This window comes from Aquarana catesbeiana, linkage group LG08 (genome assembly GCF_042186555.1).
Source record: "Aquarana catesbeiana isolate 2022-GZ linkage group LG08, ASM4218655v1, whole genome shotgun sequence".
Taxonomy (NCBI): Eukaryota; Metazoa; Chordata; class Amphibia; order Anura; family Ranidae; genus Aquarana; species Aquarana catesbeiana.
The window spans coordinates 262,281,014-262,305,339 of record NC_133331.1 but is presented as its reverse complement, the minus strand read 5'-3'; the positions used below and the strand labels follow the sequence as shown (position 1 = coordinate 262,305,339).

The 24,326-nt window shown below is 44.5% G+C and overlaps 1 pseudogene; it reads left to right on the top strand.

Moving 5' to 3' along the window:
* The window catches only part of LOC141106733 (uncharacterized), a 46,075-nt pseudogene extending 45,712 nt beyond the window's left edge, over positions 1-363 (top strand).
* Positions 364-24,326: the final 23,963 nt, after the last annotated feature.

Here is a 24,326-nt window from a genome sequence, read left to right as displayed (position 1 = left end):
CTGTTTGCTTTCAGACGCTTTATATGGAGTCTTATAAACAGAGCAAAAAGGGAAGGGGAGGAGTCACTACTCATCATTTGTTGCTGGAGCTATTGAGCTCTATAAACAGGCTGTTTCAGCAACTCAGGTAATCTGAAAATGAGAATCATACAGAAGTTTAGTACTTCCTTTCCTGTTATTAGTGCAAAGCTTAGTAACTTGGTGTTCTCTGCATTACAGGTTTACCTGTTACACAATGGAGCCATGGTTCCAGTTTCAGCCTCAGCCACCACCTCACCACCTCTGACACAATATCCGATTCCTTACTTCGTCCAAGGAGATGTCAAGAACCAGCCAACAATCACAATCACACAAAGTCCCTGATAGTCCAGGGTGGAACTGCACAGCCTTTTGCTCATATTAAATTGTATAAAGAATAAAGTAACAATACTTTTTCCTTTAGGCCCCTTTCACACTGTTGGATCGTTCAGGTCTGCCTGTCAGTTTTGTCGGCAGACCTGAACAGGCGCTCCATGCTAGTCTATGGAGCGACGGATGTCAGAGGTGACATGTCCTCTGACATCGGACCTGGTCCGGTCCGCTAAAATCAGACGAATGGCCCTATGTTCGCATCCATCCCTGGCAGATCGGATCGGGTGAGATCTGATGAAAATGGACATGCTGTTTGTTTTTGTCCGATTTCTCCATAGTAATCAGCGCCGCTTGACAAGCCCCTCCCCACTCAGTGAGCAGAAAGAGACCTGTCATCCGCCGGCTTAGCAGAGATCAATGGAGAGATCTCCCGCTGAGCTGGCGTACAGAGGTGGACTCCGTGGCAGTGGATTCACCTCGTGAGAATGAAGCCTTATGCCGCGTACACAAGACCGGACTTTTCGGCATCAAAGGTCCGACGTAACAAATCCGTCGGTCAATTTGATCGTATGTGGTCTTCATCGGACCTTTTCTGTCGAAAATTCAGACAGACCTAGAAATAGAACATGTTTCAAATCTTTCCGACGGACTCGAATCCTATCGAAAAAAACGCTTGTCTGTATGCTAGTCCGACGGACCGAAAACGACGCAAGGGCAGCTATTGGCTACTGGCTATTGAACTCCCTTTTCTAGTCCGGTTGTACGTCATCGCGTTTGAAATGTTCGGACTTTGGTATGATGGTATGTAGGCAAGTCCGTTTAGTTGGAACTCCGTCGAAAAGTCCTTCGGAGTTCAGTCCGACGAGAAGTCCGCTCGCGTGTATGCGGCATTACACATTTTGTTTTACTCTCTTGTCTTGTTTCTATATGTGCAGAGTGAAAAGTGCAGATGTTTTGCAGCTTTAGATTTTTCGACTTTAAAAACATGAACCTTACTTGTATATTCCTTTAATTAAATGGCTTTGAATCATTAAAATTTTCTTTTTTTCAGTTTTTAAAGGAGATTGAAAAATAATAAAATATGGGCAAAATGGGAAATAAAATACATTAAAAGTAACGTGTAAAGAAAAGAAAATAGTTATTCATTAGCCTAGTGACTGGATTGAATAGGAATCAAAGATTTAGATTGATGTGATCACTTTCCAGTGCCTTATTTAAGTGAATCTCAAGTTTGGGGGTCTTTGTATTTGTAAACAAAAAAAAGAAAAGGGAAATTGCTTCATTGTATTTTCGTTTTGTGCAAATGGGGCAGATGCCAATGTTATTAAGCTATTTTCCCTCCACGTCAAATGTTTTTATTCATACAGAACAGAGTGAATCAGGAAAAGAATGTATTATGGCCACCAGATGGATCATATTAACCACTTAACAACAATGCCATAGCCGAATGATGGCTATAGCGTGGCTCGATAAGTCTGATAAGTTATGATGTCCTCCCAGAATCGCGCTCCTGCGCACCCCCTGGGACGCGCACCTGGGAATATCCGTGACCGCCGGGTCCGGAGGATCACGGTAAATGGCCAAAGACAGTGGCCATTTACCACTTGATCGATCTGTCAAATGACAGAGCGATCACTTGTAAACAAGCCGGCGCATGCCCGGCTTAGCTCTTCCCCTCTCCGTACCGATCGATACAGTGTGAGAGGAGTGGGGGGGGAGATCGGTTGCAGCAGCGCTGTGGGCTGGATCTGTAGTGTCCTCAGCTCTGCTTTGTGATAATTCCTGCAATCTGTCATCTATACTCAGCCATCCCCATCCATACTCAGCCATCCTCATTCATGCTCAGTGATTCCCATCCATACTCAGCTATCCTCGTTCATGCTCATCAATCGCCATCCACGGCTCATTCATCCCCGTTCATGGCTCACTTATGCCTCATTCATGCCACTAAAGTGTCCATCAGTGCCATTACAGTGCCTCACAAAAGTGTAATGCCCCGTACACACGGTCAGATTTTCCGACGGAAAATGTGTGATAGGACCTTGTTGTCAGAAATTCCGACCGTGTGTAGGCTCCATCACACATTTTCCATCGGATTTTCCGCAAACAAAGTTTGAGAGCAGGCTATAAAATTTTCCGACAACAAAATCCGTTGTCGGAATTTCCAATCGTGTGTACACAAATCCGACGCACGCTCAGAATTAGGGATGAGCCGAACAGCCCTCGGTTCGGTGCGCACCAGAACCTGCGAACGGACCGAAAATTTGCACGAACGTTAGAACCCCATTGACGTCTATGGGACTCGAACGTTCAAAATCAAAAGTGCTCATTTTAAAGGCTAATTTGCATGGTATTGCCCTAAAAAGGGTTTGGTGACCCGGGTCCTGCCCCAGGGGACATGTATCAATGCAAAAAAAAACTTTTAAAAACCGCCGTTTTTTTCTGGAGCAGTGATTTTAATGATGCTTAAAGTTAAAAAAAAAACGTGAAATATTGCTTTAAATATCGTACCTGGGGGGTGTCTTTAGTATGCCTGTAAAGTGGCGCGTGTTTCCCGTGCTTAGAACAGTCCTTGCACAAAATGTCATTTTTAATGGAAAAAAAGTCGTTTAAAACTGCTTGCGGCTGGTCCTGGCAATATGGATGAAAATCAGTGAGACAAACAGCATGGGTACCCCCCAGTCCATTACCAGGCCCTTTGGGTCTTCTATGGATATTAAGGGGAACCCCGCACCTAAATTAAAAAAAGGAAAGGCGTGGGGCCACCAGGCCCTATATACTCTGAACAGCAGTATACAGGCGGTGCAAACAAGACAGGGACTGTAGGTTTGTTGTTAAGTAGAATCTGTTTGTAATTTTGAACTGGTACATTTTGTGTTTAGCTCCAGCCAAAAAAACTATTTTAAGCTTTTTGGAAAACATAGGGAAGGGTTATCACCCCTGTGACATTTGTTTTGCTGTCTGTGCTCCTCTTCAGAAGATTTCATCTCATTTTTTGTCCCAATGACAAATGTTTTTTGAAAATTTGGGGGTTTTTGTGAAACAAGGATTGGTGATAAAGCATCAGTGGAAAGGAGAAACGTTTTTCCCATATTAACTCTTACAGGAGAGAATTTCCCTTCCTAGGGGTAGATTTCATCTCACTTCCTGTTGTCTCCTTCCGTTTGCAAGTAGAAGTCATTTGTAAGTTGGATGTTTGAAAGTAGGGGCCTGCCCTATATACTCAGCAGAAATTTGGGCCTTAGGTGTTGTTATGGCCACAACACTGTAAGCCCTCACAGAGCCCTGCTGTGAAATATTAGATCAAGAATTGTAATTACATGCCCCTGTTGAACAGGGGCAGAAAAATTGTGCCTTTGGTGGTGGTGGTGGTGGTGCTAGTGCCACAACACTAAGTCCTCACTCGCTCTTGGTGGGCACAGAAACGAGCCCTGCTGCAAAGTATTGCATCAAAAATTGTAATTACACGCCCCTGTTAAACAGGGATGGAAAAATTGGGCCTTAGGCACTGGTGCAAGGACACTGCAACCCCTCACAGATACTCTAGTTGGAACGCAGAAACGAGCCCTGCTGCAAAGTATTGCATCAAAAATTGTAATTACACACTCCTGTTAAACAGGGACGGAAAAATTGGGCCTTAGGCACTGGTGCTGGTGCCCCAACACTGCAACCCCTCACAGATACTCTAGCTGGAACGCAGGAACGAGCCCTGCTGCAAAGTATTGCATCAAAAATTGTAATTACACACTCCTGTTAAACAGGGATGGAAAAATTGGGCCTTAGGCACTGGTGCTGGTGCCCCAACACTGCAACCCCTCACAGATACTCTAGTTGGAACGCAGGAACGAGCCCTGCAGACCAAAAAAACAAAAAACAAAGAAGATCTGCCTCCATGGGAGGCATGATGCATCCTCGCAGGTGACAGCTGTTTTAAAACTGTGGGCATGAAATCGCTGGGTGACCCCTTTTCTGAACCCAGTAACCACTCCCACCTCTTTGCAGTGATCCAACACCAACCTCCTCTTCTGAACCCTGTTTTGGTGTTCCCCTATACACTTCTTCCCCCTACCCTCCCTGTGGTACAACACTGACCTCCACCCTCTCCTGAATGCTCTTTTGGTGTTCCCCTATACACCTCTCCCACCCTACCCATGGTCCAACATCAACCTCCTCTCCGCCTCTTGGTGTTTTCCAAAGCACCTCCCTACTCCCCTTTCTTGGTGTTTTATGTTCATGTTAATGCATGACATTGTAGGTATCTATTTAATCGGCGCAATATCATCTATTTTAGCCAAAAATTCAGGATTAGATTGGGTTTGATGAATGAAATGCATTAATGTTTATTGCAATAATAATTCTGCCACTGGACCTCCTGTGTAACTTTAAACTGGTAGCCTCTAAAGTTTTACCTATGGGTAATGAAAAAACATTATTTTTTTCTCCAGGGCCTTTGATAAAAAAAAGATATGGTGTTTGGCGGTTCTAAGTAATTTTTTTTTTTTTTTTAAACAAGTTTTTATTGAATTTTTCAGAAAAAAGTTTACAGGTACAGCAAGAAGTAAATGATTGTACATGAAAATGCAAGAGTGCGGGCGCAGCCGCAATAGTTGTGTGATAAGATATTACATTCATATGTGCATTCTTAAGGCAAGACGCAGACGTTAAGTATAGCATTTGTCATATATTGTGTGGGATTTTTAAATTGTCATGCATAACTGGAATATTATAACTATATTGTAGGGTGGAGAGAGGTGGAAGTCTTTATGAGGTTTTGTAGATGTATGGCTCAGTGTTACCTCCATACTTTCAAGACTGAACGTATCTTGTTTGCTAGTGTGTTTGCAGATGTAGAGAGTATAATGTAATAAAAGGAAGGAAACAACGTAGGGGGAGAGGGGGTGGTAAACGTACTCGGGGAAGAGAGGATGGAGAGCCTATGGGGTGACACTGGGTTAGTAGGTATCCAAGAATGAGCCGTTATCTTGTGCTGTTTATCTGGATGGTGCAGATGCTTGTGGCATATGAAGAAAAAGGTGGGGGGGGGTGAAGTGAACGATGGGTAGTAGTATCGGGGCAGTGATGAAGGGATATGACTTTAGCGTGTGCTGCCTTCTGGTATAGTCAGTTAGGTCATTGTTAGTTTGTATTCGTTCGTAGTGGTGAAATGTATCCAGCATGTCCATGTTTTCGTGAATTTAGTCTGTGAGTCGTTAGACAGATGGATAAGGTCTTCCATGATCTTTGTCTGTTGAATGCGGTGGAACCATTCTTTTATAGTAGGCGGTTCTGTGGATCGCCACTTAAGGGGAATACACATTTTTGCGGCGTTCACTAAATGCATGGCTAGAGAATGCCTGTATGCCGGTAGTCGTGTCTTAGAATGGTGTAGAAGGAACATTTGAGGTTCAAAGTCCAAGGTATAAGTGGTTATATGTGTGATCAATTCGTGGACTTTCACCCAGAAAGGTTGGATTTTGGTGCAAGACCACCAGATATGTAACAAGGAACCAGTGTCTGTGTTACATCTCCAGCATGTAGAAGGAAGTGTTCGGTTGAATTGGTGTAGAAGTTGTGGTGTTCTATACCACCTGGAGAATAATTTGTATGCATTTTCTTGGATTTGCACGTTCATCGAACCTTTGTGAATCAAAGTGTAAATGTTTGCCCAATCTTGGTCGTTCAGCTGAATGGAGAGATCTCGTTCCCATTGGCGGTTGGTCCAGTGTTTTGTAGGGGTGAGGTCGTTAAACAGGAAGTTATAGTTTTGTGAGATCAGGTGAGTGAGCGTGTTCTCGTTTAAACATAGGTTTTCGAATGGTGTTGTAGGTCGGGACCATTTCGGTGCAGGAGAAGGTCTATTGAAGAAGTTTCGTAATTGTACATATGTCCAGAAGGGAAATTCGTCTATGTGTAATTTTGAGGCTAAGTTAGTTTGGGATAGGAGGCTATCGTTCTCAAAAAATTGATTTGCTCTGATAGTTTGATGGGGCCAAATATCCGTTAAGAAGGAGATAAGCATGCCCGGAGGGAACTCTGGGTTTAGGCGTATCGGAGTCATTGGGCCTTTGATTGAGGAGATGTTGTGTTTAGTACATGTATTTCGGAAAGATATTAATGTAGGGTTAATCAGCGGGTGTTGAGAGTAAGCAGGGGGTAAGAATTGAGGATCGATCCACGGTGTGTGGTGGATGGGTATATGTGAGAGTGATTGCTCTATTTGAATCCAAGCTTTATGTTTAGTATTAACATTCCAATCAACGATCCTAGCCAGGTGACATGCTTGTTGGTATTTGCGTACGTCAGGGAGCCCTATCCCTCCTAGAAGTTTGGGGTTTGTCAATCTCTTGAAGCTAAGTCGTGGGCGTGTCTTCCCCCAAATGAACTTCGTACAGGTTTTTTGGTATATGGAGAAGAATGAGGGTGGTAGTTTAATCGGGATTGTTTGCAGGAAATATAAAATTCTAGGAAGGATATTCATTTTAATGATTGCAGCTCTGCCGAACCAGGAGAATTGTCCCGATGACCATTTAGTTAAGTCTAGTCGTATTTTTTGAAGGAGAGAGGAGTGGTTTTGGGCGTATAGGTCTGATAGGGAGGTTGGTATTTGAATGCCTAGATATGGGATTGAGTTCCTATTCCAAGTGAATGGGAAGTTATGTTTGCATTGTTGGCATATTTCTGAGGATAGGGATATGTTGAGAGCAGTAGATTTTGAAAAATTAATTTGGAGGTTGGAAAGGGTGTGGAAGGTTTGGAAGTCTTTAAGTAGATTTGGGATTGTTGTAAGCGGATCTGTAAGAAATAGGAGGATGTCGTCAGCAAACGCAGCTAATTTATATGTGTGGTGTTTGATTTGAATCCCTTTAATGTCAGGGTTAGCATTAATACGTCTGAGGAAGGGTTCTAGGGTAAGAATAAAGATTAAAGGGGATAGTGGGCAACCCTGTCTAGTGCCATTCGACACGGAGAAGGCATCCGACAGGTGGCCGTTAACTTGGACTTTTGCTGTAGGGTTGGAGTAAAGTGCTGATATGTAGTTTAGCATTATTTGGGGAAGGCCTAAGGTTTTGAGGGTCTCTCTCATGTAGTCCCAAGCCACTCTGTCGAATGCCTTCTCCGCATCGAGCGAGAGCATGAAACCTTTGTTGTTGGTGGACGTGAGCCAATGATGTATATTGATTGCTTTGAGAGTGTTGTCTCTCGCTTCCCTACCGGGGACAAAGCCCACTTGGTCAAGGTCAATAAACTGGGGGATCAGTGGTAGGAGTCTGTTGGCTAAAGTTTTTGCATACCATTTAAGGTCAACGTTAAGCAGTGATATGGGTCTGTAGTTGGTGACTAGGGATAGGTCTTTGTCCGGTTTGGGGATTATTGCTATGTGAGCTGTGAGGAGGTCTCGTGGAGGGTGGACGGGTTGAGCAAAAGAGTTGAATGCTTTCAAGAAATGGGGTATAAGTAGTTCCGCGTAGGTCTTGTAGTAGCTAGCTGTAAGGCCGTCGGGTCCCGGGCTTTTACCCGCTTTCATTTGTTTTAGTGCGTCAGTGACTTCGGTGTGTGTGAGTGGGGCGTTTAAGTCTTGGGATATAGAGTCTGATATGGGACGGGGGCTGTATTGTTTTAGAAATTCAGATATCATTTGGAGACGTGTAGTGCTAGTATTGGCGAGAGAGGGGGGCGCTAGGTTGTACAGTTTGCTATAGTATTGTACGAATTGGTGAGCGATTTCAGGTGTCTTGGTAATTTTGCGTCCCGAGGGATCAGTGATTTGGTGTATCGTTTTGTTGGACCGGGAGATTTGTAATGCTCTCGCTAAAATTTTACTGGCCTTATTGCCAAATTCATAGAATTTTTTTTTTGAGAGTATGTATTTACGTTTTATCTGAGTGTCCAGTAGGTCAAGTAAGTCTTTTCTAGCTTGTATTAGGTCGTTAAGGGTTGAAAGTGCTTGGGAATGTTTATGCAATCCTTCCAGTTTGCGGATTCTGTCCAATAGGTCTGAATGTTGTTTCCTTTTTTCTTTATTACGTTTAGCTGCTGCTGCAAGGAAGGTGCCCCTAATTACGCTTTTGTGTGCTTCCCAATTAGTAAGGTAGGACGTGTCTTCTGGGTTATTTTCTTGGAAGAAGTGTTGTAGTGTGGATTTTATGTCCGATGTGATGTTGGGATCGGAAAGCAGTGAGGAGTCTAGTCTCCAGATTCGAGAGCGGGGGGTAGAATCAGGGAGTCGTAAGGTCATGGAGATCGGATTATCATCAGATATAGTCATGGGTTCGATGGAAGTTCGATAGAGTAAGGGTAGGTCGTTTTGTGTCAAGAAAAGGTAGTCTATCCTAGAGTAGCGGTCGTGTGGCGTAGAGTAGAAGGTATAATCCTTGGTGTCTGGGTTTAGCGTGCGCCAGGTGTCGTGAAGTAATAGTTGTTGGAGTAGAGATTTGATTTCTTTGAGAGCTTTGTATGGCAGTGTCGACGAGTGAGTTGAGGTGTCTTGGATAGGATTAAGGGGAACATTAAAATCACCTCCCAGTATGAGAGTACCTTCTTGGAAATTCGTGAGAGCTGTAGTGGTAGATCTAAAAAATGGGACTTGGTGTTTGTTTGGGGCGTATACATTCGCCAATGTTATAGTTTTGTTGGGCATTGAACCTTTGACGAATAGGTATCTACCTTCTGGGTCTTTGAGAGTTTCAGTGACATTCAGGGGACAGTTTTTTGCAAGAAGGATTGATACTCCTTTAGTTTTGTGGTGGGGGTTGGTAGCGTGTATTGCAGTCGGGTAGTGGGCATTGGACAATTTAGGGGTACAATCAGAGCGGAAATGTGTTTCCTGTAGTAGCACTATGCTCGCCTGGAGTTTGTGCATGGTGAGGAGTATTTTGGAGCGTTTTTCTGGGGTATTAAGGCCCCTTACATTGAGGGAGACTATTTTAAGACTTGGGGTTTTTGCGTTTGTTTGCGGCATCATATTGAGGTGATTGGAGAGTGTCTTGTTAAGGAGCGTGGGTGTGGATGGGGGGTGCGTAAGGGGGGAGAAGGACACTGGAGGAAGGTGCGGCGGAAAGGGTGGTGGGGTAGAGGGGGCGTAACAGGGGGGAGGGGTAGACGAAACTGGCAATGTGTGGCGATTAGATCACCGAATCAGGTGTTCTATGCCACTAAAATTATATTCGCCAGTAAAATTCGGTGGGTCTAATTGTTTGTTGGGTGCGAAAGTTGGCTAAAGTATTAATACCACCGTGTGGGGGTTGGCTTGTCTGTCGAGGAATCTGGGTGTAGAAAAAAGTAAGAATGTGGTAGAGATTTGAAAGGTCTGTCTCACCTGCAGCCTTAAAGTACGAAGAGTGTGGCGGGGAGTTAACAGTGTAAGTTGGGAATTAAAATATGTAGGGCACTGTTAGCAAATAGTGGTGGAAAGCATGTGGGAGGTCAAAGAGACGTTTGTGATGGGGTGAGTATTTTGCGTGGTTGATGTTTACCCCACCATAGGAGAGCACTGAGATTCAGTGCATTGAGGTCGGGGTTAGGCGAGGTATAGAGGTGGTCATTGGGGGAGACGTATTGTCCCCTAATAATGGGTAATTTCTGTTATTATGTATAGACAATGTACCAGCGATAGAATACAGTTTGCTTAACAAATAGGTATTTAAAACATGGTATCTAATATGGTAATTTGTTGACAGCATATTTTAAAACAGAAACAGGAAAATATGTAAAATAAAACCAAACAATAATCGCATAACTTAATAATGCATAACCTATGGATTAGCAGTGAGTCTGCAGACTGCAATCCCGGATTGGGGACGGGGGGGTGTGTAGTGTGTGATGACCTCATAGAGATAACTGGTCTGGTTTATGGTGTTAGTGTCTGTCTCTGTGGTGTGGGTGGAGCCTGGGGGGGGGGGGGCATGTGTGGTTCCGCAGTTAGTAACCCTGGTAGGGTGATTTGTTATGATGTTAGTGCGCGTATGATAGGACTTGTACAAGTCCATCATGGTGTACGCTATCTGGAAGCGGTACAGTGTGTATGGACAGGATAAGGGAAGGTATGCAAGCTGTTGGGCATACCCAAACAGGGGTGTTGTAGAAGTGTGGGTGTCAAGGGAGTTTTGTTGGGACTGTAGTGTAAATGGGATTATTGTTAGTGGAAGGTGTATTATAGTAAGTATCATGGGGGTGAAATAGAATATGTGTGTCATCATCCCCCGTTTGTGCGATCAAGGTGATATGAAGTGGGTGATGCATAAGCATCATTTCCACATTGTGTGCTAAGCTCAGGTCGATCCTGGGGGGATAGGTTGGGTGGGAGGTGTATCTGTGCATGTGTGGCATCTATAGCCCTGACCTCTGGCATCCGGCGCAATCGCTGAGTTAAAAAGTTGCGGTAAGCCAGAGAAGTTAACCAATATAAAACTTATAGTTAAAACGTAACAGTGATAGTAAACTATATGTGGTGAAGGAGGCCAAGGGCCTACGTGTCTTCCCTTATCGGGAGGTAGAATATCTTATAGAATGGTATACAGGTTGCAGGCATACTAAACAATACCTACGAAACTTGCATCGATTGCTAGATGAAAGAAGGTTGGTCTGATGGCACTCCGGAGAGGTGTCTGGTAGGTTCTTGAGGTGGGGTTGATCGTGGTGATGTCTCTCGGTGGTCCGGTGAGGGGGAGTGTGTGGGTACGATGAAGCTGATCTGTATTTTATGGGTTTCTTTCCTGTTGAAGTTTAGCGTCGTCAGAGAACAGTCCAAGGGGGATTATGTGATCGGGGACATAGTCCGAGGTTGTGTGTTCATAACACTGGGGGTAGAGGAGGTGGAGGGAGAGTCAATCTCGTCCGTGTGTGGAGAAGATTTGCTGGTTTGGCAGGGATCGGCTGTCAAGGTTACCGGTGGTCGAGGTGATTTTCCTGTGTCTCGATTCATCATGTCTTTTCAGAATCCTCTGGTTTGCTTCATCTGTCACGTTGTATGTCAGTCATTGGCAGGGGAGTTGTAAGGGAGAAGGAACGGTAGTGTCATCTAGGTACCTTCTGTTCGGATCACCAGCGATCTCTGCGAGCTCTGCGAGGAAGGGGTGCCGTCATGGGGCTGGCTGGTGGGTGGTGTGATCCAGGAGAGGCGCCGGTTCTGGTATTGGAAGGAGAGCGCCGCCTGCGAAAGCTGGTATTGTGGGCATCCATGGGTTCTTCTCCGTGTGAGGATCGGTCGGATTGTATGTTGAATTCAGAGTACCAGTTCGGGACCGGGGTGTAAGGGATATCCAGCGTACGGCAGAAATCCTCCAAGTCTTCCGGTACTCTGAGGAGGGCAGAGCGACTCTGGTGTGTAGCTGATAAACCGAAAGGAAACTTCCAGCTATACCTTATCCCTCTTGTTTTCAGGACGTCCAGTAGAGGGCGCAAATCTTTACGATGGTGCAGCGTTATAGCAGAAAGGTCTTGGTAAATGTGGACGGGTTGTCTATTGTATTCCAAGACAGACTTTTCGCGGGCTTTTCGCAGGAGTTCCTCTTTGATGGAGAAATCATCAATGTGACATATTATGTCCCTTGGGGGGTCCGATTCTCTCCCTTTAGGGCGGAGAGCTCTATGGATGCGTTCCATATCGATCTGAGTGTGTTCAGGGCGGTCTAACAGGTGGTTGAAAAGGCCTGTCACAACCGCAGATATTCTGTCACGTTCCACAGATTCTGGTATTCCTCTTATCCTGAGGTTGTGTCTGCGGCCCCGGTTGTCGAGATCTTCGACATGTCTTTGAAGGTCCCTAAGCTGTAGTGAGTGGCAATCAACGTTATGTTGGATTTTCTGCACTTTTGAGGTTTGCCTCACAGCTTCATCTTCTACCTTTTGTATGCGGCCTGTGATGGCTTGTAATTCACGGCGCAGGTCCCTGATGGCCGAGAATAAGGTATCCTTTATATCAGCCGCTACTGTTTGCAAATCCTGCAAGCTGGGCTGACGGTGTGCCGGTGGCGGTTGGAGTTGCGGGGCATAACTGATATCCGTGGGGGTGAGGGTTATCTCTGAGTGAGAAGGAGAGGTGTTTGAGGCGGGAGGGGAGGACGCCATTGTTGTCCGTTGCGTCCGGAAGATCTCCGGGATCGTGTGGCCTGTGCTGTTGGCAGTTCCTCTCGGGGATCGGGATCTGCTCTGTGAAGGTCCACGAGATGATATTCCCATCGTCGAGAAGAGTTTTGGGAGTAGTAGACCCCGTTTGAGGCTCAAGGTAGGCTGAGGTGAGAGAGAGCCAGTGAATCAAGCAGCCATCTTCTCTTCAGGCAAGCCACGCCCCTGTAATTTTTATGCAAATGTTAATTTTTTGCTTTTTTCATCTGCCCACACTGGGCTAGATAGGTAATCCTCTGCACCCAATCCCCCATATTACTGAGCCCAAGCAATTCAATACCTTTCCCCAACTTCAAATACAGCAGGTGGTTAAGGTTAGATAGGCTGCCTCAAAAACACATGATAAGGCCCCAGCATTTTCAGACTCATCACAAGCACCTTGGATGGTGGTGCAAGTGGTAGAGCACTGGGTTCATAAGCAAGAAGTCACTAGTTCAAATCTCTGGACCGGTGTGGGCTAAGGTAATTCGGATTCTCTAGAATGTAAGCTCGAAAAAATGAGCAGGGGAGTTGGCTGGAATGAGTAGCGATTAGTTATGGGCCAAATAGTTTGCGCAAGAACAGGCAAAAAATTTGTGCAAACACCATTAAGGTCTATGGGACATGAAAAATCAAAAGGGCTAATTTGCATGGTATTGTCTTAAAAAGTGTTTGGTGACCCGGGTCCTGCCCCAGGGGACATGTATCAATGCAAAAAAAAGTTTTAAAAACGGACGATTTTTTCAGGAGCAGTGATTTTAATAATGCTTAAAGTGAAACAATAAAAGTGTATTATTCCTTTAAATTTCGTACCTGGGGGGTGTCTATAGTATGCCTGTAAAGTGGTGCATGTTTCCCATGTTTAGAACAGTCCGAGAGCAAAATGACATTTCTAAAGGAAAAAAAGTCATTTAAAACTACTCGCGGCTATAATGAATTGTCGGTCCGGCAATACACATAAAAGTTCATTGATAAAAACGGCATGGGATTCCCCCACAGGGGAACCCCGAACCAAAATTAAAAAAAAAAAAAAAATGCGTGGGGATTCACCTAAATTTCATACCAGGCTCTTCAGGTCCTGATGGGCCTCATCCCCACAACCCTTGCCTGGTGGTTGTGGGGGTCTGCGGGCAGGGGGCTTATCAGAATCTGGAAGCCCCCTTTAACAAGGGGACCCCCAGATCCCGGCCCTCCCCCCCAGCCCCCCCTGTTTGAAATGGTAACGGGTACATTGTACCCGTACCATTTCACAAAAAAGAATGAAAATGGTATAAACAACACACACCATGGGAGAAGTCCTTTATTAAAAAATAAAAAATAAAACTGTCCCACATAGCCCATTTACCTCCGCCGACGGACCGAAAAAAATAAAATAAAGAAGATCTGCCTCTATGGAGGCACACGCCAAATTACGCATCCGCACAGGTGACAGCTGTTTTAAAACAGTGGGCAGGACCACACAGTGTCATCACATGAGCCCTTTTCTGAACCTTGTAACCAACCCCACCTCTTTATGGTGATCCAACACCAACCTCCTCTTCTGAACCCTGTTTTGGTGTTCCCCTATACTCTTTTTCCCCTATCCTTCCTGTGGTGCAACATTAACCTCCTCTTCTGACCCCCACCCTTCTCCTGAACCCTCTTTTGGTGTTCCCCTATACACCTCTCCCAAGGTCCAACACCAACCTCCTTGTCTGACCCACCCCTCTCCTGAACCCTGATTTGGTGTTTTCCAAAGCACCTCCCTACTCCCAATTTCTTTCTCTCAGGGTGCACACACTTATCCTTTTTCTGTGTTCCCATAAACACTTCCTCCTCCCCTCTTTGGTGTTCCCACAGCCGATATTTCTTCTTCCACATCCCTCCCCTTTCCAAGGCTCCCCAACAATCCAACTCCATCACCCCTTTTTATCGGTCACTTCTATCTATACTCCACCTCCTCTTACCCTACTCAAACCATCCATTTTATCTGGCCCACATTGGGCTAGATAGGTGATCCATGGCACCCAATCAAGTCAATACCTTCCTGCAATTCAACATGCCACAGCAGTGATTTGAACTCACAACCTCACGATAACACTTCAGGCGCTTTACCCATCGCACCACCACCACAGGTGCTTGCAAAGACCATTAAAAAACAGGCCCATATCAGACATAGTAACTGTCTACTCTATACCAAGGGATTTGAATACACCCTGGATCTCTCCATAAAGATGAGACGAGCCACAGCCATATGCTCTACTGCAGGAAGACGGCGACGTGGCCAGGCCACCATATGGTCCTCGTTAGTGTAGTGGTGATTTTTCCTGTCTGCCACGCGGGAGACAGGGGTTCGACTCTCCGATGGGAAGATGAGTTTTCATTTTCGACACACACTACACAAGCTATGCTTAACTCAAGTCCTTTAACCACTTGCCGACCGCCTCACGCAGATATACTGCGGCAGAATGGCACGGGCAGGCAAAATCACGTACCTGGTACGGTGCCCGAGGCGGTCGGCTTCTGTCTGGGAGTGATGAGAGGTGAGGGGGAGACCATCCATTCGTGGTCCCCCCCTCGCGATTGCCTCCCAGGCAATCAGATTCTTCCTCTGCTGCTGTATGTGAAACAGCAGCAAAGGAAATGATGTCATCTCTCCTCGGCTCGGTATTTTCCGTTCCGGCGCCGAGGAGAGACGACTTCAATGTGAGTGTACCAACACAACACACTCAGTAGAACATGCCAGGCACACAATACACCCCCCTTTACCCCCCAATCACCCCCCCCCCCGTCACACTGACACCAAGCAGTTTTTTTTTCTGATTACTGCATTGGTGTCAGTTTGTGGCAGTTAGTGGTAGCCCCCTTTAGGTCTAGGATACCCCCCTAACCCCCCCAATAAAGTTTTAACCCCTTGATCACCCCCCGTCGCCAGTGTCAGTAAGCGATCATTTTTCTGATTGCTGTATTAGTGTCACTGGTGACGCTAGTTAGGTTGGTAAATATTTAGGTTCGCCGTCAGCGTTTTATAGCATCAGGGACCCCCATATACTATCTAATAAATGTTTTAACCCCTTGATTGCCCCCTAGTTAACCCTTTCACCAGTGATCACCGTATAACCGTTACGGGTGACGCTGGTTAGTTAGTTTATTTTTTATAGTGTCAGGGCACCCGCCGTTTATTACAGAATAAGGGTTTAGCCCTCTGATCGCCCGGCGGTGATATGTGTCGCCCCAGGCAGCGTCAGATTAGCGCCAGTACCGTTAACACCCACGCACGCAGCATACGCCTCCCTTAGTGGTATAGTATCTGAACGGATCAATATCTGATCCGATCAGATCTATACTAGCGTCCCCAGCAGTTTAGGGTTCCCAAACACGCAGTGTTAGCGGGATCAGCCCAGATACCTGCTAGCACCTGCGTTTTGCCCCTCCGCCCGGCCCAGCCCAGCCCACTCAAGTGCAGTATCGATCGATCACTGTCACTTACAAAACATTAAACGCATAACTGCAGCGTTCGCAGAGTCAGGCCTGATCCCTGCGATCGCTAACAGTTTTTTTGGTAACGTTTTGGTGAAGTGGCAAGCACCAGCGGCCTAGTACACCCCGGTCGTAGTCAAACCAGCACTGCAGTAACACTTGGTGACGTGGCGAGTCCCATAAATGCAGTTCAAGCTGGTGAGGTGGCAAGCACACCAAGAAGACGAACACAGGCCCGTCGTGCCCATAGTGCCCTTCCTGCTGCATTCGCCAATCCTAATTGGGAACCCACCACTTCTGCAGCGCCCGTACTACCCCCATTCACATCCCCAACCAAATGCAGTCGGCTGCATGAGAGGCATTTTTATGTCCTCCCGAGTACCCCTAGCCAACGAACCCCCCAAAAAAGATGTCGTGTCTGCAGCAAACGCGGATATAGGCGTGACACCCGCTATTATTGTCCCTCCTGTCCTGACAATCCTGGTCTTTGCATTGGTGAATGTTTTGAACGCTACCATTTACTAGTTGAGTATTAGCATAGGGTACAGCATTGCACAGACTAGACACACTTTTACAGGGTCTCCCAAGATGCCATCGCATTTTGAGAGACCCGAACCTGGAACCGGTTACAGTTATAAAAGTTACAGTTACAAAAAAAAGTGTAAAAAAAAAAAACCACAAAAAAATATATAAAATAAAAAAAAATAGTTGTCGTTTTATTGTTCTCTCTCTCTCTATTCTCTCTCTATTGTTCTGCTCTTTTTTACTGTATTCTATTCTGCAATGTTTTATTGTTTTTCTGTTTTATCATGTTTGCTTTTCAGGTATGCAATTTTTTATACTTTACCGTTTACTGTGTTTTATTGTTAACCATTTTTTTGTCTTCAGGTACGCAATTCACGACTTTGAGTGGTTATACCAGAATGATGCCTGCAGGTTTAGGTATCATCTTGGTATCATTCTTTTCAGCCAGCGGTCGGCTTTCATGTAAAAGCAATCCTAGCAGCTAATTAGCCTCTAGACTGCTTTTACAAGCAGTGGGAGGGAATGCCCCCCCACCGTCTTCCGTGTTTTTCTCTGGCTCTCCTGTCTCAACAGGGAATCTGAGAATGCAGCCGGTGATTCAGCCAGCTGACCATAGAGCTGATCAGAGACCAGAGTGGCTCCAAACATCTCTATGGCCTAAGAAACCGGAAGCTACGAGCATTTCATGACTTAGATTTCGCCGGATGTAAACAGCGCCATTGGGAAATTGGGAAAGCATTTTATCACACCGATCTTGGTGTGGTCAGATGCTTTGAGGGCAGAGGAGAGATCTAGGGTCTAATAGACCCCAATTTTTTCAAAAAAGAGTACCTGTCACTACCTATTGCTATCATAGGGGATATTTACATTCCCTGAGATAACAATAAAAATGATTAAAAAAAAATAAAAATGAAAGGAACAGTTTAAAAATAAGATAAAAAAGCAAAAAAAATAATAAAGGAAAAAAAAAGCACCCCTGTCCCCCCCTGCTCTCGCGCTAAGGCGAACGCAAGCATCGGTCTGGCATCAAATGTAAACAGCAATTGCACCATGCATGTGAGGTATCACCGCGAAGCTCAGATCGAGGGCAGTAATTTTAGCAGTAGACTTCCTCTGTAAATCTAAAGTGGTAACCTGTAAAGGCTTTTAAAAATGTATTTATTTTGTTGCCACTGCACGTTTGTGCTCAATTTTAAAGCATGTCATGTTTGGTATCCATGTACTCGGCCTAAGATCATCTTTTTTATTTCATCAAACATTTGGGCAATATAGTGTATTTTAGTTAAAATTTTAAAAAGTGTGTTTTTTCCCCAAAAAATGCGTTTGAAAAATCGCTGCGCAAATACTGTGTGAAAAAAAAAAATATGAAACACCCACCATTTTAATCTGTAGGGCATTTGCTTTAAAAAATATATAATTTTTGGGGATTCAAAGTAATTTTCTTGCAAAAAAAAAAAAAATGTTTCATGTAAACAAAAAATAAAAAATGTTTCATGTAAACAAAAAGTGTCAGGGCTTTGTCTTCAAGTGGTTAGAAGAGTGGGTAAAATGTGACATAAGCTTCTAAATGTTGTGCATAAAATGCCAGGACAGTTCAAAACCCCCCAAATGACCCCATTTTGGAAAGTAGACACCCCAAGCTATTTGCTGAGAGGCATGTCGAGTCCATGGAATATTTTATATTGTGACACAAGTTGCGGGAAAAAGACAAATTTTTTTTTTTTTGCACAAAGTTGTCACTAAATGATATATTGCTCAAACATGCCATGGGGATATGTGAAATTACACCCCAAAATACATTCTGTTGCTTCTCCTGAGTACGGGGATACCACATGTGTGAGACTTTTTGGGAGCCTAGCCGCGTACGGGACCCCGAAAACTAATCACCGCCTTGAGGTTTCTAAGGGCGTAAATTTTTGATTTCACTCTTCACTGCCTATCACAGTTTCGGAGGCCATGGAATACCCAGGTGGCACAAAACCCCCCCAAATTACCCTATTTTGGAAATTAGCAGTTAAAGCGACGCAGTGCCAAATTGTAAAAAGTGCTCTGGTCAGGAAGGGGGTAAATCCTTCCGGGGCTGAAGTGGTTAAATGGAAGGGGCCTTATTGGTCTGGAAATTAATCTTCTGGCGACCCCGCTCAAAACACCAAGTCTAAAGGGTTTCTGTCAAGTGTCAAATTTGACACTACATAAGGAGGACAGAGATGCTTTAAAGCATGTGCGCAATTTTACGCTGGCGTATTCATTTCTCCCATTTCCTCTCATCTTCAAATCTCTCAACCAGCTCCCTCTCTACCCCTGCACGGTCATTGGCACCATCCCAGGTTTGGCCCCAGAGACCTCGGTATGACAGCGTCTAAGTTCCTGCCCCTTCGTTGGTCAAGTCTGGATGTAAAAGTTCTGCCAGATGGTCTAGGGAAAATTTAGTATACTAGTAGGTCCTATGAGATGAAAAGGGACACATCCTTACTCACCCCCCCCAAACCCTTTTTGGTGTTGCCGTACCCACCCAGGCTTCACCTCCCCCCCTTTCTAAACCCCTTGTCTGTGTTCCCCCAACTACCTCCATTTCTCCCCCCACTCTTGCTGATCCCTATTTCAGCGTTCCCCCACCCACCGCACTGCTCTTCTCCCCAAACCCTTTCTTGGTGTTTTCCTACCCACCTATGCTCCACTTTCCCCCCACCCTTCCTGAAGCCCTTTTAAGTGCTCACCCACCTACCTCCAGTTTTGCTGTTCATCCCTTGTGATAGCAAAAAAGTTGACTCAAATTACATAAATAAAAACAAAGAAACACTGTATCTAATTTAAACAAAACATTGTCGTGCAAACACATACGTAGGTCCAGCACGCATATGTTAACAGTAATCGCACCACATATCTGAGGTATCGCCGCAAACGTCAGACTGAGGGCACTAATAATCCAGCAATAATTCTAGCACCAGACCTCCAGTGTAACGTTAAACTGACAGCCTGTAAAGAAGCATGGGCATGTTAACATATGACATGGTAGGTATCTATTTAATCAGCGCAATATCATCTTTTATATTTTAGCCAAAAATTCTGGATTAGATTGGGTTTGATGAATGAAATGCATTAACGTGTATTGCAATAATAATTCTGCCACTGGACCTCCTGTGTAACTTTAACCACCTCAATACAGGGCACTTTCACCCCCTTCCTGCCCAAGCCATTTTTCAGTTTTCAGCGCTGTTGCACTTTGAATGACAATTGCGCGGTCATGTTACACTGCACCCTAATGAAATTTTTATCATTTTTTCCCCACAAATAGAGCTTTCTTTTGGTGGTATTTGATCACCTCTGCGGTTTTTATTTATTGCGCTATAAACAAAAGAAGAGGGACAATTTTGAAAAAACACAATATTTTTTACTTTTTGCTATAATAAATATCCAATTTTTTTTTTTTTTTTAACAAATTTTTTCCTCAGTTTAGGCCGATACGTATTCTTCTACATATTTTTGGTAAAAAAAAATTGCGCTAAGCGTATATTGATTGGTTTGCGCAAAAGTTATAGCGTCTACAAAATAGGGGATAGATTTATAGCATTTTTATTATTTATTTATTTTTTACTAGTAATGGCGGCGATCTGCAATTTTTATTGTGACTACGATATTGCGGCGGACAATTCGGGCACTTTTGACACATTTTTGGGACCATTCACATTTATACAGCGATCAATGCTATAAAATTGCATTGATTACTGTGTAAATGTGACTGGCAGGGAAGGGGTTAACACTAGGGGGCGCTCGAGGGGTTAATGTATTACCTAAGGAGGTGATTCTAACTGTGGGGGGAGGGGACTGACTGGGGGAGGTGACCGATCGCTGTCCCTATGTACAAGGGACACGCCATCGGTCTCCTCTCCTCTCTGACAGGACGTGGATCTGTGTTTACATGCACAGATCCACGCTCCTGCTCTGTTACCCGGCAATCGCGGGTGCCCGGCGGACATCGCGGCCGCCGGGCACGCGCACCGGGTCCCGAGCGACGCAGCGGGCACGCGCGCGCGCCGCCGGCGGTGCGCGCGCGCCCCCTAGTGGCTCGGAAGGCGAGGACGTCATATGACGTCCTCCCAGAACAATAGAAGCCTCGTCCAGCCGTCATATGACGGTGGGCGGTGGCTTAGCGGTTAAACTGGTAGCCTTTAAAGTTTTACCTATGGATAATTTAAAAACATTTTTTTTTTCTCCAGGGCCTTTGATAAAAAAAAAGATATGGTGTTTGACGGTTCTAAGTAATTTTTATGCAAATGTTAATTTTTGCTTTTTTCATCTGCCCACACTGGGCTAGATAGGTGATCCTCTGCACCCAATCCCCATATTACTGAGCCCAAGCAATTCAATACCTTTCCCCAACTTCAAATACAAAAGGTGGTTAGGGTTAGATAAGCTGCCTCAAAAACACATGATAAGGCCCTAGCATTTTCAAAAGCATCACAAGCACCTTGGACGGTGGTGCAAGTGGTAGAGCACTGGGCTCATAAGCAAGAAGCCACTAGTTCAAATCCCTGAACTGGTGTCTGCTCAGAATGTTGGCTAATGTAATTCAGATTCTCTAGAGTGCAAACTCCAAAAATCGAGCTGGCTGGTACGTATAGCGATTAGTTATCGTTTGAACACCCCCCTGTTCTGTTCGCACAAGAAATGGAGACGCTAGAGAGGGTGCAGAGGGGGAAGGAAACTTCACCCCAAAAAGGAGGAAAATCTAAACACAAATGGTATTGTAAATCTGAGTACCAAAGAAATTTCAAAGGAAGAACTTTCCACTCTTAGTAAGGGTTTGAAGTTTGTTCCACCTAGGAACCTCAACAAATTTCAAACATTTATAGACATGCAGAAATACACGCGCAAACTGAATATTAAGAGGTATATTCTAAGCAACCCTGCTAGGCAACTAAACAGGGAGGCATCTGTGGTGGTACATTCGGGGCTGTCAAACGCTTCGCTTTTCAACCCCCCCCAGCAACGCAGCACCAAATGTTACCATCTTTCGTGACTTAGTGTTGAAAGATCTGGCTAACTTGAATATAAAATCAATACAACCTCAACATAACATTAAGGTCGGTTTGGAGGCTTTGTGTAAGAGGAAGGATATCGTGATACGCCCCGCGGATAAGGGCGGGGCGATTGTTATCCTAGACCATGAAGCCTATACTAATGAAATGTTGAGGATTCTTTCAGAAAGAAGCACCTATTTCCCCTTGCCTTCTGACCCTACCGCTGTCAACCAGGACCTTAAGTTCCTGTTTGAAACTAAAGGCTATAACTTGGGGATTTTGAACAAGAAAGAAAAGGAATACTTGGTCCATTTAGCTCCCCAGCTACCAGTGATGTATATATTGCCTAAAATCCATAAAGCCTTGACTAACCCACCAGGTAGGCCCATCATCAGTGGTATAGACTCCATAACTTCACGTGTGGGGAAATACATAGATTTTTTTCTGCAACCACTGGTGATGGGTACTCCTTCTTTCCTTAAGGATACGAAACATGTCCTAAATTTACTAAATGAAATAGAGTGGAAGGCTACATACTTGTTGGTGACAGCAGATGTCGCATCACTCTATACCTCAATATCTCACAACCTAGGACATGATGCGGTGCGTCATTTCCTCTATCGGGAATCCAGCATCTCCACCACGCAATGTAATTTCATGATGGAGCTGCTGAACTTCTCGATGGAGCATAACCATTTTTGGTATGGCGGCACACATTACTTGCAAATAAAGGGAGTGGCCATGGGAGCTAAATTTGCTCCCAGTATGGCCAATCTCTTCATGGCCAAGTGGGAGGAGGACATAGTCCTACATGATAAACCACCCCAATTGGTCATGTGGAGAAGATTTATAGATGATGTCCTGTTCATCTGGGATGGCGACATCAATTCTGTCACTACTTTCCTGTCTGTTCTCAACGATAATGACAGAGGTATAGTACTCACCCATGAAGCCAGCCCTACCCAAATCCATTTTTTGGATTTCGTTATTACGATTGTTAATGGTGTAATTACTACTTCCACCTATTTTGAACCAACCGACAGGAATAGTTTCATTCCGCTTGATTCCTGCCATCATCGCTCTTGGTTGTCCGCTGTTCCCAAGGGCCAATTCTTGCGTTTGAGGAGGAATTGTTCTGACCTAAATGAATTCTATAGGGAGGCCTTAACATTGAAATCTAGATTTGTAGATAAAGGCTATGATGAAGCTTACCTAGATTCCCTGATTACAGAGGTAGGGAACAAGGACCGTAGGGATTTATTAAGTGATAGACCCCCTCCAGTCGCTGATAGGGAGGACTTTAGATTGGCCTTCCTCATGACTTATTCGAGTCAGCATTGGGCGATTAAAAGGATTATTAAAAAGCATTGGCCGGTTATTAAGAATGATCGGGTTCTTGGACCACTATTATCGGATAAACCACGAGTTTTATTTAGGGGAGCCACCAGTTTCAGGCATCTATTGGCACCTAATATTCCAGTTCCACCTATAAGGCCTACTTTTTTGGGGGATTTAAAAGGCTTCTCCCCATGTAGGAGATGTAATGTTTGTAGGGTCAATGCATTACATGACAGGAGACTGACTGAGTTTACTTCTAGCGGTACTGGTGCCACATACTCCATCAAGTCACTCATCACATGCACCACTAAATGTGTAGTATACCTACTTAGGTGTCCATGTGGGTTGGAGTATGTGGGACAAACCATCAGGAAATTGAATGTTAGATTAGGAGAGCATATTACTAACATTTAGCAAGGCTTTGATAAGCACAGTGTCTCCAGACACTATGACCTTGTGCATAACAGGGACCCCAAGGGAACCATTTTTATTGGTATAGAGAAATACGTACCCCACTGGCGTGGCAGCAACAGTAGGAGAGCCATCTCCAGATCCGAAACAAACTGGATCTATATGTTGGATTCTCATGCCCCCAATGGTTTAAATATTGAGTGGGACATCAACTGTTTTATTAATAACAGTTGATGTCCCCCTCATTAATATATTTTTTTTATATCATACATATATATTTTTTTAAAATAATTTTTTGGTCATAATTTTGTTTTTAGTGGTGTTAATTTTATTTATATATTTTCCTTAATGTTCCTTGATTGTGATGTTTGGGAGCTGTTTTGGTAAATTAACTTTACATCTTTACCGATCAGCAAGAGGGATACTTGGTTTAGAATTTTTGGTTTCACATTACTTTGTATGTTTAGGTATTTCTCAATTTTTACCACTAGATGGCATTGTTTGTCTCATATAAGTCTTTCCTGCACTTCACCTGTGTAGAGTTTTTCCACATTAGAAGAGCACCTTGTATACTTAAATTGGGGGTGATTCATGCTTGGGTGTATGCAATAATTCCGCTTACCCAATCAGCATTAGCCCTGTTTAGATTAGCCAACGATCGCGCTGCGTAGCGCTTCGTTCGGGCTTATAAGGCGCATGCGCGTGCATGATTGCGTACCCCTGATGACTTCAGTTGTGACGAAACGTCCGTAGGGTCACAACGTATATACGCATGCGCAAACTCTTTTTAAACGGCGGTGAAGCTTTTTTTTTTATCTTTGCTGGATTCTTTGTTGTTTTATACAATATCTGTGTATTTTTTATGCGGAACGTGCCTGTTATTTATAATAAAGGAACTTGCCATTTTTACATTATGGAAGTTTCCTTCTTTTTCTGGCATGGTCTATCTCCGCTGGGTTGTTTGCTGCTATGAGTCAGTCTGTCATCACACTCTCTTGAGCATTCCTGATTGCCACAAAGGAGACATCCGGAAAGGAGAAAGGAGACCTGAGGGCCATCAACTGATATCCTGTTGCGATTCTTTTGGTAATCTACTAAGCCTGTACTGACCCCCCTGAG